Below are 17,965 nucleotides of genomic sequence, written 5' to 3'. Positions count from 1 at the left end.
ACAAAGTCAACTAAGGTCTTTCCCATGTCTAGAGAACCAGCAAATGTGTCTTCCACCCGTCTTTCACATGCTAGATGGGCACACTACAATGAATATTCTCTCTACCATATAAAGATGGGAAATGTACACAAGCCGTCAACCCGGCAAGTTACATGGGAGTGAATAATGGTCCAGGGCAAACACATGTCCGTATTCAATCTTCTGAAATTTCCATGTGATCTTGAAGACTGTCCAACCCATACTAAGTATAAGTTCGCTATTCGGCCGTCTAGAGGACGACACGGTTATATCAGCTACATTCCTGCACCCCAACAGGCCTTTCCATTTGGACGGCTCCTGCCATCAATGGGGAACGTGAATCATTCCCACCACAGGCCACCGCCGCCGCGCGCCATGCACCCCTGGAAAGAATCATCCTAGGAATCCGGCCACATACATATTTGATCGCTATACTTACAATTAAATATTACGATTGCGGTCTCAAGTGGACAACATTCGACAGTGAGTGAAGTATCGGAAATACACTCTGCTGATGGCTGTGGCCCTGGAAATAGAAATATCTGTACCATTCTTATGACTTGAAATACTTTTCCCTTTGCCATCACAGTAGTCTACGTCAAATCCATATCTTCCTTACGACTGGACATAGTCATTTCCTTTGCACATATCAGAACACACACACATACTTTGTAAGCCTGATGCTCAAGACGAAACTATCATGCGTCCCCTACTACTAAGTATAATACTTCACCAATAACAGATAGCTGGCGATACGAAATAATACTGAGCGAAAATCAGTGATGGGTGGCCATTTCTCATAAGATTTCCTGCGAGTGGTACCACAGTGTCTTAGAAAGAGGGATGCCTAATCGCCTTAGAAACCGCCAGATGTTAAAAACACGACCATGACCATATTACTATCACAATCGTTCCTGGTTCTACAGGTGCACAAAAGTATCCATATTAAAAGCTATGCTGGCTTTATAAATCGAGGTATGACATTACCTCCGAATTAAGTAGTTTTTCCAGGCAAATACCACGACACTGAATATAGACAGTGATCGACGGACTCTATAGTATCATACCAATAGTGCGGTTACACGTCGCTGATGATGCAACCTCGTGATAAAATCACCGAATTTAGAAAGTGATTTGGCTGAGGAACTTGGTATGAAACCAGTATTTACAACTCCCCCATGCCGTTGCTGGATATTTCTCCAGTATTTGTAATGTATTCTGTCTTGATGCCATGTCAGATGTTCTGCGATACATCCACTGGGTTATAGGTGAAGATTGATTGGGAAGGATCACAAACAGTAGATGGTATGCTGATTGAGGTCATAAGAAATGTACACAGGCTTTACAGATCTCTAGTGTTACACTCTCTGGCAGAAATGCTGTCTGGAATTTGGAATCAAGTCTTTCTATTCAACCACATACTTACATTGGATCCATGGAGAAGTCCTTTAATGATTACAGCCACTAGTGAATCATATTTCTGGGACGTATCTCGAAACGGGTCACCTTTTTCGAACCTATCAGCTACAGTAAATTTTAGATAGTCGTTATGCATCTTGAAACTGCCCCTTAGACTCTGCGCTGCCACCCTGCAGCTTTGCGCATGTGATCGTTCCAATTTAAGTCGGAACTGAGCAGAAGTCTGAGCGAACTATATCTACCACCTCTCACAAGCCGTGTATAATCAGAATGACCTGAGTTAGTGCAACAGGACCGTGTCTTGACCATTCGGTGGAAATGGGAATATGCTGTAGTAGCTCTGCCAACAGTGTACGATGTGTAAGATCATCACCAAATAAAGCCTGATCCTGCAACACGAGGTAGTATAAAGGACAGTATGGGAACTAGTAGAAGGACGAGGAATTTGCTACTGCATTGTGGTGTGAAATATGTTACAACACCGACATTGGTATTCGCGAGTGGAAATATCAGTTCGAGTCTTGTAAAGGTCTTCGCAGGTGGGATAACTTTCTAGTTACTCAGTAGTTACAGCATGCTCTACCTCGCTAAAGTTTTGTGTTTCTAGAGAAATAATTTCCAGTCTAAATCCTCGGAATTATACTATGCAAGCAATACTGCTATGCAAGCAATATTTCTATGTGCTGAAATATTCAAATTTCCGTTGTTAGTGGCAGAGCAGTGTAACTGAGAAAGTGTCAAATGGCTCTGAGCACTATGGGACTCAACTGCTGAGGTCATTAGTCCCCTAGAACTTAGAACTAGTTAAACCTAACTAACCTAAGGACATCACAAACAACCATGCCCGAGGCAGGATTCGAACCTGCGACCGTAGCGGTCTTGCGGTTCCAGACTGCAGCGCCTTTAACCGCACGGCCACTTCGGCCGGCCTGAGAAAGTGTCTTTCCGTATTTGACGATCTGTAGGTCACTTTTGCGGGGCTTAACTGTCAGTGCAGTATGGCGATCTGAACAAAATAGTTTTGCTGCCGAAAGTCTTACTGCAGAAAAAATGGTGGACAGTGCTCCTGGCCAAGCAGCAGTAGCAGTTTGGTGGGTAAATTCAGTAAGCGCCGATCAGAATGCTCCATTCATTCACAAGACATTCTTTGTGCTGGGATGTAGGAGCCTCTACGTAGCGGTGAGAACGTTTGCTGTTTCTGAGACGTATGTTGAAAGCACGACTTAACGATTTCCAGAAAGGGTAACACATGATGGACGTGGCACCATCAGAAGGAATGCATTCGGCGTTATTCTGGTCCATTTTCGTGAACAACTCCTGTTAGGGGAAGAATTTCCATGCAGACAAGCTGAGACATCACAAAAGCCCCTACAAAAGCGACCATTAACTATTTCTGTGGCACTTTACTTATTTACATAGCTGTATGACATCAATATAACATTGAGAACCTTTTTGCTGTGTTTGCGATGGTGAGTAGCTCGTCAGACATCTCTTGCTCAGCAATTAGGCCTGCTCTCGATCGGCAGGTATGCATGTTGGCTGGGTAAACATGTGCGCAGCTAGACGCATCTCTCATGTCCTGTTAGGATAGCTAGGAACAAAGCATCCTGTGCTATTCTGGGAAGCATTCCAAACGATTTCTATAGCGCGTCCAGTCTTGGCTCTTATTCACAGCCGGCCGTTGTGGCTGAGCGGTTCTAGGCACTTCAGTCCGGATCCGCACGACTGCTACGGTTGCAGGTTCGAATCCTGCCTTGGGCATGGATGTGTGTGATGTCATTAGGTTAGTTAGGTTTAAGTAGTTCTAAGCTGTAGGGGACTGAAGACCTCAGATGTTAAGTCCCATAGTACTCTGAGCCATTTGAACCATTTCTTATTTACATAGACCTGTGACGTCAGTATAACACTGACAACCTTTTAGCTGGATCTGCGAGTGTGAGTCGCTCGGCAATTTAGTCTTCGCTGGACTGCAAATAGAAAGAGAGTGGCGTCAGCAATGGTAAACACATGAGTGTGGCACACAGGCATCTCGCGTATGGGACCGGCGTGAGTGCCCGCCTTGTAGCTCTGTAGGGAAGAGTTTGTTGATACGTCCCAATCGATTTTCTTACCGATAGTTCGAGAGCCTTATTTACATGCAACAAGTGTTTGTGTGGTGCATTATTTTCGGCTGTTTACGCGTGGCATAGTGTTAAGTATGCATATTTTTTGACAATTTCACGAGTAGTGGTTGTGTCTGTCGCATTATTTTGTGAACAGGTCTGTAGTCTGTGCAATGAATTATTTCGACAGTTTACAAATAGTGATCGTGTTTGCAGAGCCTTTTACATGCATTATTTTCATAATTTATGAGTTGTTTGCGTGCCTGTACATCAGTGTACTGCATTATTTCGGTAATTTACGAGTAGTTTGCTTGTCTGTATGCTGTGTACTGCATTATTTCGACAGTTTACAGTTAGTGAGCGTGTCTTCAGAGCGTTTTACATGCATTATTTTGACAATTTACGAGTTCTTTTCATGTCTGCACGTCAGTGTACTGCATTATTTCGGTGATTTACGCGTAGTTTGCAGGTCTGTAGGCTACGTAGTGTGAGCCCAAGCACGTCAGAGTGAGTGTTTCCTACCAGTGTAATAAATACACTATGTCAGATCCATCCCTAAATAAATTGTTCCAAAATAAATAAAGTACAGCCCTTCCTATCCCACAGCCCAGAACAGGCTGATTCCTTTTGGCACCATTTCTCTCCCAGAGCGCCATGGGATGACAGCGCCCTCTTGGACTCTGGACCTCTAGAAGAACACACTGGATGGAGCTACTGCCTCAAACTGTTTAAATAAAGACTGTCTGCAAACTAAAGACTTCCGCCTATCCTATCCAGCAGCCCAGCACAGACTGAGTCCTTTTCCTGCCAATTCCAAGGAAGAGGTGGCGGTCGGATGACTTAGGTTAGTGGGGGTAGCCCTACTGACCTTTCTTCCTGCCATTTTCTTAGGTTAGTGGAGGTAGGCCAAGTGCCCTTTTTTCCCCACCAAAATTTGAACTTCCCACCATTTTCTTGGGAAGGGGGTGAGAGTATGGGGTATGGGAGGGGATTAGGTTAGTGGAGGTAGCCCAATTGACCTATTTTCCCAGCAAAATTTGAACTTCCTGCCATGATGTCATTGCAATGTTGCCATATCTATCACTGCCTTCTTGGATCCCCCATCTTGAATAAATTTGGCAACAATGCAGAGTGGGGTGATGCTGGCCTTGTCCTACTACTGCCAGCCTGTGATTGACTAGTAGCTGGAATGTTGGGGAAACAAGCAGGCTACTTACATGACACTTGTAAGTTCCACACTGGAATACTGCTCAAAGCTATGGACTCCATATTAGGCCCTACCAACTAGGGACATGGTAGATGTACAAATTAGACCATGCAAATGTTGACAGCTTGTTTAACTGTCGGGACAATGCAACAGAAATGCTAAAAAATCTTAACTGCCAGCAGGTATGAATCCTTGGAGAACGTCAGGAGAGGGGGTCACGAAGCCCCCACCTACTGGCAAAGAAAACTTCACTAGAAGCGTATGTATTTTTTTAGGCATATAAAATTCCAACTTTTCAGCTAACCTTTGAAGAATAAAATAAGCAGAAAAGTGAGCGACCCGAAAATGGCAAGAAATTCTGGAAACCTGCAAATCGTTTTGAAAACGGATTACGTTTTCAGTTGTTGGTCTGAGGGCTAACTGACATGGAAGGACTGCCATCTCCAGAAAACATTCCAGAACTGAAAAGCGGCCATTCACAGGCTGATCATAACTGCCATCGACAGCTAACCCGACACAGTTCCTGAGTCCACAGCTAGAACCGTCAGACCACAGGAAGGCAAGACAGAGGGGGAAAGATCCGACACTATGAAAAAAAAGAAGTTATGGACCATCCCGAATGGCCCAAACTGCATTCCCCCAATCTACATGGGCGCTTAGCTACGCTCTGTAGACCTGTTTCCACAATCGTAATGCAAACAGCAACACTGATAATGATGAGTGCACACCTCGATTTTATATAATGTAAAATGCGAGGTTGTCAAAGTTGTACCAGATTCTTGCAATTACAGCTCTTAAGCCAATTGCAGAACACGTGTACTTCTCAAATTTTCGGAAAAATTATTTTCAAATAATGTATTTCTCTAACTGCATTACATTATAACATTTTATACAGAGTGTCCCTGGAGGGATGGTCAGTATTCAAGGATATGTCAGTAACGATCATTCGAAGCAAAAAAAAAAAAAAAAAAAAAAGTCTAGTAAACATGCGCTGTAGAATGCATACCTTAAGAGCTATGAGCACTTCTTCATCTTCGGTACTGTGAAACAAATCTCTTCCACTGAAAGCTCATTGCTTTCCGTATTATGGGAGGAGGTAGTATGGACCAAAACAAGAAATAACTTTCTAGCAAACATGGTCTCTAAAATGCATGCCTTAAGAGCTATGAGCACTTGTCCAGTAGAGGAGATGTGTTTCACAGTAGCAAAGATGAGAAAGTGCTCATAGCTCTTAAGGTATGCATTTCGGAGCTCTTGTTTACTGGACATTTTTTTCTGGTTTGTCACATAGTATCTCCTCCAAAAATATGGAAAACAAAGATTCTGCAGTAGAAGAGATTTGTCTCACAGTATAGAAGATGAAGAAGTGCTCATTGCTCTTACGGTACACATTTTAGAGCTCATGTTCACGACACATTTTTGCTTGGAATTATTGTTCCTGTCAGATCCTCGAATATTGACCATTATTCTTGAGATACCCTGCATATGAAATGTTACTACTGCTGAAACACTAGGCATCTGTGGCAAGTTAATAATGGGGTGTTGGAACTCTTTTATTTGAGAGAGGGGGTGGGGGGGGGGCAGTAAAGAATTTGTAACATTCGCCATCTCCCCCTCCCGTCCCCCGCCCAAGAACCGAACTACAGATCCGCTGACTCAGAGCCACGGTCAGTATCTTGCACAAAACTTGCTTAGAAAATTTCAGGAAGCGGATTCTAGAGAAGGTGAAGGGGCAGGGGGGAGGATTTTCATCAGATCTCTATTCCCATTGGAGACAGTGAAGGTAAAATTAAACTAGTAACAGCTTTCAGGGAGGTTAGTCGGTACTCATTCTTTTCACCGCTCCATCTGTGAATGTGGAGGAAGAAAATTTGATACATATGGTACATCAGAAAGACCCGTCTACCACACACTTTATGGCGATTCTAAGAATATAGATGCAGATGTTTTTGATCAGTACCAAACTTGTATAAACAGAGAAAGTGTTTTCGGCAATAAAGACGTGAGAACTAGCGACTGTAATCGTTGCGTGCTGTGAGAGAGTGGGATGGGAAGCAGAGCGGAGGAAGACATTTGTGGTTATAGGCGGTGTCAGGGCGAGCCATCGCTGACCTACATTCTGACATCGATCTCCACGCTGCGTGGGCCGCCGTTGCCACTCCACGCATTTGGGATCCGGCACCTACTCCTCTCGTGCCGTAATGTTTCATTTCATATTCCAAACTGTCACCACAACTGCGGTCCAGATAATCTTCGTATGAGGTGTAGTCGAAGTTTTAATTATCCACTTGTTTGCAATTGCACTACCGTAACACAAGGCAGAAGGAGCCGAACAAAGCACCAGTATAGAGTGGAATATCGTGCGATAATACAGTATTTATTTGTTTACTTTTTTTCGTGTGAAGTGGACCAACGCTGCAACAATCCATGCTGAGTTGGTGGATGCGTATAGTAACAATTTATTATCGTATGGTGAGATGGTGTAGACGTTTCTTTTGTGGTCAAAATCTAAATGACGAAGAATGAAGTGGCAAATCGCATCTCTGTCCGGAAACTGGAATCGCAAGAGAAGTGGAGGCGGCAGTGGAAAAAGTGTACAGGATGGCCAATCTAGGAGTGTGGGCGGCAGGGCAGGCTGTGAATTGTGGGGTAATAAGATGCTGGCATAACTGGCACAAAATTAGTTTGTTGGAAAAGGGGATATAGAGGCCCTACGTGGGGGGAGTCATGAAGGAAAACTTCAGCCTATTGCGTGGGTCCGTAGCGTGTAAGTGCGAGAAACAGAGGACGAGCAACCTTCTGGGGCCACTATACTAAATCTTGACCGACATGATTGGGGGAAGCTCTCTGGTTGCCTGGAAAACGCCTTAATTGCATTACCATTGCACTGTAAAAGATGAAATTTATTCTGTGTTCACATCTCACTCTTGCTGTATAATATCTTTTTCAGTGTTGTTCATAAATCTGTGCGGCTGGTCCCGGCGGAGGTTCGAGTCCTCCCTCGGGCATGGGTGTGTGTGTTTGTCCTTAGGATAATTTAGGTTAAGTAGTGTGTAAGCTTAGGGACTGATGACCTTAGCAGTTAAGTCCCATAATATTTCACATCCATTTGAACATTTTTTGTTCAAAAATATTGTACCTCTTTTGATGACGATTGTTAAAGTCTGTTGATGGACTTGTAAGCCGAAAACTAGTAAACGAAAATAAATTAATACCGTAGAACATATACAATATTGTGATTTTCATTTATAAAGGCGTGCTGAAAAGTAATGCCTCTGAATATTTTATGTGAAAACTCTTAAAGATTTTTTAAATCAAACAAACTTTATTAACATTCTGCACCTTTGCAACTTACTGATAGGTTAAAACTCTATGCCGTACCGACGCTCTGATCCCCGAGTTCGAGTCTCTATCAACCACACAGATTTATGCTGCCAGTAAATTTCATATCAGCGCACACTCTTCTGCAGAGTGAAAATTTCACTCTAGATTATTCTTCATGTCTACATATTTATTTCTCAACATACTCACCCTGGCGACGAACATATTTCTCGCAACGGGAGACCGATTTGTTGATACCGTCGCTGTAGAATGTCTGACTTCGTTTACGGAGCCACAACTTCACATCTGCAAGCAAGGCTTCATCCATATCAAAGTGGTGTCCTCGGAGGTGTTCTTTAAGTTTTGGTAACAGCTGAAAATCAGGTGGGGCCAAGTCGGAACTGTATGAAGGATGCCAGTGAGCCGAGGGCGTCGGTCTGTTGCAGATGTCGCAGTACCTAACTGAATATAAAAAATATTGTTACAAACGAGCAATTCCACCCGTCTAAATGACCCTATATTTCCTAGTTTAATAAAACACCAACCAAAACTTGAGACTTATTTGTTCTTACGTCATTTTAAAAATAGAAGTATAAATGAAAAGCATAATATTGTGAACGAGAAATGTTCAGAAAGTAAGTGTACTGTGACCATAACTGGCTGTGTTTTTCTGTTTTCTGAAGGTCGGAAACACTGAGTGGCAGAGGAGGGGGGGGGGGGGGGGGAGAGATGCAGGGAAACTCCCTTCACCAGACCGTGCATCGTAGGAGCGCGGTAGTACGTAAAATCACGTGTTGTAGTGTACAGATGTGTGAAAGATGTCGGTAAGAAATTCCTCCAAGTGCAAGCCACGTGCTGTTATTCGCTTCCTACGCGCGGAAAGAATAACACACACCGAAATTTATTTTTGAGTCAGAACGGTTTACAGCGAAGGTGTTACGAACAGAGGGAGAGTGTTTAAGTAGTGTACGGAGTTTAGTTGAGGCAGACGAACACAGGAGAGGAAGACTTTCCATTTTGGCTTATGAGTTGTTGCAAAAAATCGAAGAAACTGTTCATGAAGACCGTGACAGTAGATGAAATTTCTCTGATGTTTCTACAACTCTCCAGGATTCTCTTATGTGAGACACTCACAGAAACGCTGGGACACCGGAAACAGCACGTAAGATGGGTCCCAAAACAACTGACAGAGAAGCACAAAAAAGGCAATGGTGCCTGCTAGTTTCTTGAGCGACTTGAATTAGAAAATGGTTCAAATGGCTCTGAGCACTATGGGACTTAACTTCTGAGGACATCAGCCCCTAGAACTTAGGACTACTTAAACCTAACTAACCTAAGGACATCACACACATCCATGCCCGAGGCAGGATTCGAACCTGCGACCGTAGCGGTCGCGCGGTTCCAGACTGAAGCGCCAGAACCGCTCGGCCACTCCGGCCGGCACTTGAATTAGAGACGAGGATTTTCTGAGCTATGTTGTCGCTGGAGATGAAACGTGGAGGGCTCATTACACACTTGGGGCAAAAACACAGTTGTTACAGAGGCGTAACACCAGTTCCCTATCTGTCAAAATATTCAAAACCACAATTTCGGGCAAAAAAACCATGGCCTCTGTTTTGGGACCGAAAAGGCATCATTTCTGTGAAATTTCTGCCTCAGGGGAGACCATCAACGCACAACGATATTGTGTGACCTAAAAAATCTCAAATGGAGCATTCAGAACAAAAGAAAGGGAATGCTGATTAGAGGAGTGTAATTGTTGCAGGATAACACACGTCCTCATACAGCCTTAAACACATAGGCGCTCTTGGACTCATTCGGGTCGGATGTTTTGAACCACCACCCGTATTCCCCTGATTCTACGCCTTCAGATTATCATTTCTTCACCTCCCTGAAGGCACACATGAGTGGAATTAAATTTTGAACCGATGAGCAGATACAGAAAGAGGTTCTCAACTGGGGGAAGGAGCTGCAGAGAGAATTGTTCAAGGAGGGTATAAAGAAGCTTGTGCCACGGCTCACCACATGCACTGAACGGGATGGCGATTATAAGGAAAATTGGTCAATACGTTTATCAAAAATATCCTGGATTTTTTTTTTCAAATACACTTTTTCGTTCTAAGCTTTTGACAATGTTGACTGGAGTACTCTCTTTCAAATTCTGAAGGTGGCAGGGGTAAAATACAGGGAGCGAAAGGCTATTTACAATTTGTACAGAAACCAGATGGCAGTTATAAGAGTCGATGGGCATGAAAGGGAAGCAGTGGTTGGGAATGGAGTGAGATAGGGTTGTAGCCTATCGCCGATGTTACTCAATCTATATATTGAGCAAGCAGTAAAGGAAACAAAAGAAAAATTTGGAGTAGGAATTAAAATCCACGGAGAAGAAATAAAAACTTTGAGGTTTGCCGATGACATTGTAATTTTGTCAGAGACAGCAAAGGACCTGGAAGAGCAGTTGAACGGAATGGACAGTGTCTAGAAAGGAGGATATAAAATGAACATTAACAAAAGCAAAACGAGGACAATGTAATGTAGTCAAATTAAATCGGGTGATGCTGACGGAATTAGATTAGGAAATGAGATGCTTGAAGTAGTTAATGAGTTTTGCTATTTGGGGAGCAAAATAACTGATGATGGTCAAAGTAGAGAGGATATAAAATGTAGACTGGCAACGGCAAGGAAAGAGTTTCTGAAGAAGAGAAATTTGTTAACATCGAGTATAGATTTAATTGTCAGGAAGTCGTTTCTGAAAGTATTTGTATGGAGTGTGGCCATGTATGGAAGTGAAACGTGGACGATAAATAGTTTAGACAAGAAGAGAATAGAAGCTTTCGAAATGTGGTGCTACAGAAGAATGCTGAAGATTAGATGAGTAGATCACATAACTAATGAGGAGGTATTGAATAGAATTGGAGAGAAGAGAAATTTGTGGCACACCTTGACTAGAAGAAGGGATCGGTTGGTAGTATATGTTCTGAGGCATCAAGGAATCACCAATTTATTATTTGGGGGTAGCGTGGAGGGTAAAAATCGTAGAGGGAGACCAAGAGATGAATATACTAAGCAGATTCAGAAGGATGTAGGTTGCAGTAGGTACTGGGAGATGAAGAAGCTTGGACAGGATAGAGTAGCATGGAGAGCTGCATCAAACCAGTCTCTGGACTGAAGAGCCGGCCGCGGTGGTCTCGCGGTTCTAGGCGCTCAGTCCGGAGCCGCGCGACCGCTACGGTCGCAGGTTCGAATCCTGCCTCGGGAATGGATGTGTGTGATGTCCTTAGGTTAGTTAGGTTTAAGTAGTTCTAAGTTCTAGGGGACTGATGACCAAAGATGTTAAGTCCCATAGTGCTCAGAGCCATTTGAACCATTTGACTGAAGACCACAACAACAACTCAACACTTTGTCTAAAAAAATATCAAAATCTAGTGCACTCACTTTCTGAACATGCCCCATATGTTCTACACAATTGAGTCAATTTGTTTACCGGTCTTTGGCTCATCAGACTCAAAGATTAAACGTCTGATAATACTTTTGTAAGTCAGTAACTGGTTGACAAAATAAATTAATTCTTTAGAACATACAAAATATTGTGCCTTCTATTTACAATTACCCTGATAAGCCAAAACGTTATGACCACTGACCACCGCTACGTTGGATGCCGCCTGGCGGGGTTGTGGGCACGTGACGCGGTAACAAAAGTATGAGGGTTGCCCAAAAAGTAATGCACCGCATTTTTTCTTCAACAATTCTTTATTGAACATAATGAGAATTACACATACGAAAGAATGGTGTTTTATCACATACCCTATTTTTCCACGTAATCTCCATCCCGTTTTACAGCCTTCCTCCTGCGCGATACAAGAGCGTGTGTACCCTGTTGGTACCAATCCTTGTCCTGGTGGCAGAGCTAGTGCTTCACTGTGTGAATCACCTCCTCATCGTCCTCAAAATATCTTCCACGAATGGCATCCTTTAATGGCCTAAACAAGTGGAAGTCCGAGGGGGCTAGGTCAGGCGTGTGCGGTGTGATAGCCGTGGATGGTCTCCCGGACCACTTCAAATAGTGGAGTTCCACCGAACCGCCTTCTGATGACCTCACCCTCTGTGCCCAACGACTAACTGTACTTCTGTCGACAGCAGATGCTCCATAGACTTTGCACAAGCGTTTGTGAATATTCCCCACAGTTTCTTTCTCTGCAGTGAGAAATTCAATGACGGCGCGTTGCTTGTAACGTACATCACATACAGACGCCATTTTGAAACTGTCCTGCAGCTACGCTATCTGTCGGAAGTGACGAAAACTTGGCTCGCTCACTCAGGAGACTTCAAATAATACATACGTATTCGCATTCGTAACATTGTTTCCGCCTGAGAAAAAAAATGCGGTGCACTACTTTCTGGACAAGCCTCGTATGTAATCGGAGCAGATACTGGTGGGGGATCACCCAAGTGAAGATATGGAGAATCCATTGAAAAGAGCGACTTTGACAAAGGAAAGATTATTATCACGCACAACCTGTGAACGAGTATCTCGAAAACGGCGAAGCTGGTCAAATGTTCACGTGGTACTGTCGTGAGCGTCTATGGAAAAAGGTACAAGGACAGCGAAACAACCTATCTATCTATCGCTTGCGCCTTTGTCCTGCATTTTGCGCGGGGTTGGCGTGGTTAAATAGGAATTGGCATGTTAATTGTAAGGGGTGGCCGGATGCCCTTCCTGCCGCCACCCTGTAACCCCCGGAGCGGAATCAGAGTACCCCATCTGTCTGCGTCTAGTGTAACTCATGGAAAAGTACGGATGTGTTTCAAATGTATGTGAGTCGTGTAACTGAGGCGGGACGTGGGGACCAGCCAGGTATTCACCTAGAGGGATGTGGGAAACCGCCTAAAAACCACATCCAGGCTGGCCAGCACACCGCCCCTGGTCGTTAATCCGGCGGGCGGATTCGATCCAGGAAGCAGCGCATTAGCGCTCTCGGCTAACCTGGCGGGTTGCCAGCGAAACAACCACTAGGTGCTAAATGGTTGGACGTCCACGACTCACCACAGAACGTGGGGTTCGGAGGCTTGTCTGCTCTGTTAAGTAGGAAAGATGGTGTTCTGTGGCATCTCTGCCGAAAGAGCACAGTGCTGGTGCACACACAAGTGTCTTGGAGCACACCGTTCATCGAACATTGTTGAACATTGAGCTCCGCAGCAGACCACTCCTACGTGTTCACATGTTGACCCAACGACATCGTCAGTTACGATTACAATGGGTAAAAGACCGTCGTGATTTGATCGTCCATCTATGGAAAAGTGTCGACTCTTCGGGTGAATCACATTTTTGCTGCACTAGGTCAATCGTCGCCTCCACAAACGCTCGGCGGCTCGAAACGTGCAGCGTGCTCCAGACGCAGATCGATAGGAGCAGTATTATGCTATGGGAGATATTCTCCTGGGCTTGCATGGGACCTGTGGCAGTAATGGAAGACACACTGACAGCCGCGAATCAACTGCATCCCTTCATGCTCGATGTCTTCCCCGACGGTGATGTCATCTTTCAGCAGTATGATGGTCCGTGTCTCGGAGCCAGATCCGTGCTACAGTGGTTTGAGGAGTATTTTAGTGAAGTCACGTTGATGTGTGGGCGACCAAATTCGCTATCGGGCACCATCACCGCATACGCAAATCAGCGGCCCTTTATTTACGAGAATTGCACGACCTATGCGTAGACATCTAATGCCACATACCTCCACGGACCTACCAACAAACTGTCGGATCCCTGATACGCAGAACCAGTTATGTAATTCGTTACAAAGACGGACAAACAGGCTATTAAGCAGGTGGTCATAATATTTTGGCTCATCAGTGTATGTTGTTCCACCAAGAAGTGACGGAAGAATCAGTTAACGCGATAAAAATACGAGCGTTAAATTTGTTCAGTTTAAAATATATGTAGTTGCTAAATTATGTTGGTGGTGTTAGCTGACATCTAATTTCGTTCACAAGTATTGGTCATAGAAAGGCTGCGAGCCACTGATGCAGTGTGTCCATTTCTAGAGTGCTGCTCAAGTGTTTGGGATCCGTATCAATTTAGCCTGACGGAGCACATTGGAGGAAATTGTGACGCTCTGCTAGAATCTTCTAAGTTCAATACAGCCCATACGAAGGCATTAGAAAAATGGTAAGGGAAATTAGACGAGAACTAGTGGAAAGAAGGCGATGTTTCTCTTGCGAGAATTTTTCTACTAAATCTAGAGGTTCATTATTAGAGGTAGATTGTACAATAATTCCATCGCCTCCATCGGATATGTCGCATAAGATTCATGAGCGTAAGAGAAGAGGCGTTATATTGCTAACATATTCATACTGGCAGTCATTTTTTCTTCGCTTCATGCGAAAATGGAATAGAAAAGGTGGTGCCTAATACTAGTGAAATGAAATGATCGTATAGCATTGGTGGGCGGGAGACCTCACCTAGGGTAGTTCACCCAACGAGCTACAAGTGATTCAGGTGACGCCACATTGTGCGAGCTACGAGTCGATGATGATAAACTGATGATGAGGAAAACGCAACACCCAGTCCCGCAGCTGCGGTGGCGGACACTAATACCGATACCATGTACACGCCATTATGGAAATAACTGTATAACTACATATGGTGCCACCATTGGCATCTAAAATTAGTGTAGGATAATGGTGTTTTTTCCCTCAACAGAGTAACAAACGAAAAACTGGAGAAGTCTCTCAGATAATAATCCCATTTGAAACTAGGTGGCACATTAGCATCAGGTTAACGGAATAGTGGATAGCAGACGGACTGTATTTCAATAGAAGGACGACGCTGACTAAAAAACTTCTGCCAGAGCTGTTCGTGGCTTTAACCAACATCGCCGTGTCGTTAGTGGATAAAGTTTTTCCAAGAGGTCGAGGGCATCCACAGTACAGCTCTGCATCTTCCATTATACGGTAACTGGTGTGCATGACATCGCGGAAATGTTCGATGAAACACGCTATAATTGTCATTAAACTCACTTTCGCGTAATCTCTACAGAATCTCGCAGGTATCTCACCCGGTTCAGATGCTTTTTTCGTCCGTGCGATAATTGTGTCTTGTATTGGAATTTGTGTTTCGCCACGTCTAGACTACATGCACAACGAGCGCGCCCGCTTCTTCGACTACCGTGAGAAAAGAACATTCCAGTTTGTTGTGAGAGAAATGGGTGAGAACAGTATGCGTCAGTGATTAACGTGGCCATTCTTCCATGATCCCCAACCACCGACAGGGTAATCGATCCACAGGATGAGGTAGCCTCTTAGGCGTTAGTACGCCGTAACTTTTTTCTTTTACACCAGAAGGAACTCAACTTCAGTGGCTCAGCTGTTGTACTTTCGCAAAATGTATCTCTGTCTACGAAGCAGACTTCTACCTCCATAGATGGATCTGTTCTCTCTTATATCCCCCCCCCCCCCCCTCCCCACAAAAAAATCGGAACTTTAAGTACTATCTGGTCGCACAGGGAAAGAAAACAAGGCTAAATTTCACTCACAGACAAACATTGGAAAACCCCGACTGTTTTACTATCTAATAATAATTGACACACAAAGCCTTATGTGACGATATGACGCATAAAAGCACACACACTAGGGTAGATTCATTTGATTTTCTTCATGAGAGAACTGTTATAAGGTAACTATTAATACTTTTTCATTCAACAGCATTTTTGTATAGCGCAAGAGTGGTCTTTATGGATACTTTCGTTGACTGCAACAGATGGAGCTCCTGCAATGATTGGTCGGATACTTTGCACATATTAGTATCGTAAGTATTCACTGCATTGTCGTACTGTAATAATTACGACGGTGTAAAGAATCTAAAAACTTGAGCGTCAGTGGCCGTACGTGTACCAGCAGTCTTCAGTCCCGTTCGCGAGTAAGAGTATGCAAGCTGAGCGCGCAATCGTGCACGCGCGGTGATGAAAGTGCCCGCGGCGAGTCTTACCTGCTCTATACAAAAAATGTTCAAATGTGTGTGAAATCTTATGGGACTTAACCGCTAAGGTCATCAGTCCCTAAGCTTACACACTACTTAACCTAAATTGTCCTAAGGACAAACACACACACCCATGCCCGAGGGAGGACTCGAACCTCCGCCGGGACCAGCCGCACAGTCCACGACTGCAGCGCCCTAGACCGCGCGGCCCTGCTCTAGACATTTGTATGAAATTACATCTCATTCTTTGGCAGTACTCAATCGTTACTTTGAAAAGCCCACGTGTCTTACAACACACAGGATATTCGACGGGATGGATCACAATGTGGGAGAGCTAGGTGCTAGGGTCTCATGAGGTGTCGAATGAGATGAAATATCAGTAGTAGACTACCGAAACAGCAAATATGAATCCTGCGTACCAAACATATGATACCTTGCGTAAGACTACCTAAGGATCATCAAAGTAACGACCTTTTAATAATTTTCACCGTTGTATGTTACTAAATATTTGTTGTTGACCACAGACGGAAGACAAGTGATTACGAACACATTAATGTATTCTGGGTCATAGCTAAAATACGACGAATGAAATTTCGCTTAAGTAATTTGTCTCATCGACGAGAGAATACAGCCGCAGTAAACTGATGCAATCGTATAGCCTACCTTAGAAACTATAAACCGTTATTTCTGTCAATTTATAGTAGTCTCACTAATAATTTTGGTTAAAATGATAAGTTGCTGTGAATCAAAACAAATAGCTAAACCTTCCATTTCCCTGACGGCGTAGAAACGAAAGACTTAAGTTAAAATTTAACCGACTTAACAGGGCTACATTCCTGAACTATATGCACTCCACGGGGAGATTTTGCCAAATAAGGAATCACTGCAGAAAACAATCCTTGAGAGGATAAGGACATGTAGCGAAAGATGTTTTCCAAGAGAAATACACCCACTTGAATATGGACATAAAAGTATGGGTCTGAGTGACTGAAAGCACACATGAGAACACACTAGGCAAGTGGGAATCTTCTGTCTGCACTAGTGTTTTAGCTCCATACCGAAGAGGGGAGGCCGGCCGGGGTGGCCGAGCGGTTCTAGGCGCTACAGTCTGGAACCGCGAGACCGCTAGGGTCGCAGGTTCGAATCCTGCCTCGGGCATGGATATGTGTGATGTCCTTAGGTTAGTTAGGTTTAAGTAGTTCTAAGTTCTAGGGGACTGATGACCGCAAAAGTTAACTCCCATAGTTCTCAGAGCCATTTGAACCAAGAGGGCAGTGAGCTGTAGCACCAGGCGTGTAGTAGCCACATTACCCTTCGTACGTCTTCCCGCAGGAGAGCAGGGTCACTCGCAGATAGTGCTGATGTGTCACGGCTGTGATGCGTTGTGGAAAAATGACAGGTAAAACGAGATGGTCACCAATAATCCCCGTCCATACACCGAGGCTGAACCGGTGCTGATTGTCGCTGCCACCATCCCATGACGATTCTCCGTAGCCCATCGGTGGATATTGTGAAAATTTACCATACGACCCCTGATAAGGTAGCTTCATCCGTAAATGGAATGGAAAAGTCCCAACACCGTGGTGGCCTGAGCGACGAACCAGCGACAAAACCGCCGTCTTGGAGGTAAGTCCTTCGGAATTTCGCCTGAAAGCGCTGTAAGTGATGCAGATAGTGACAGTTCTCGTGGGGAATGTTGCACACGGTCGTCTGACCTGCCCCGTGCTTGCGGACCACCTGCCTGGTGGTGATACCGTGGTCACTGACACAGATCTTTTGTCTCCCCCTTAAATGGACGTGCATCTCTTGGAACGCATTTCCGGCCATATGTTCGCATGACCTTTCCTGCAATTTGTACCCTTTTAACAAAATTATTAGCCGGCCGGGGTGGCCGAGCGGTTCTAGGCGCTGCAGTCTGGAGCC

The sequence above is a fragment of the Schistocerca americana genome, chromosome X, assembly GCF_021461395.2.
Source record: "Schistocerca americana isolate TAMUIC-IGC-003095 chromosome X, iqSchAmer2.1, whole genome shotgun sequence".
In the NCBI taxonomy this organism is placed as follows: domain Eukaryota; kingdom Metazoa; phylum Arthropoda; class Insecta; order Orthoptera; family Acrididae; genus Schistocerca; species Schistocerca americana.
This window is presented reverse-complemented; position numbering follows the sequence as displayed.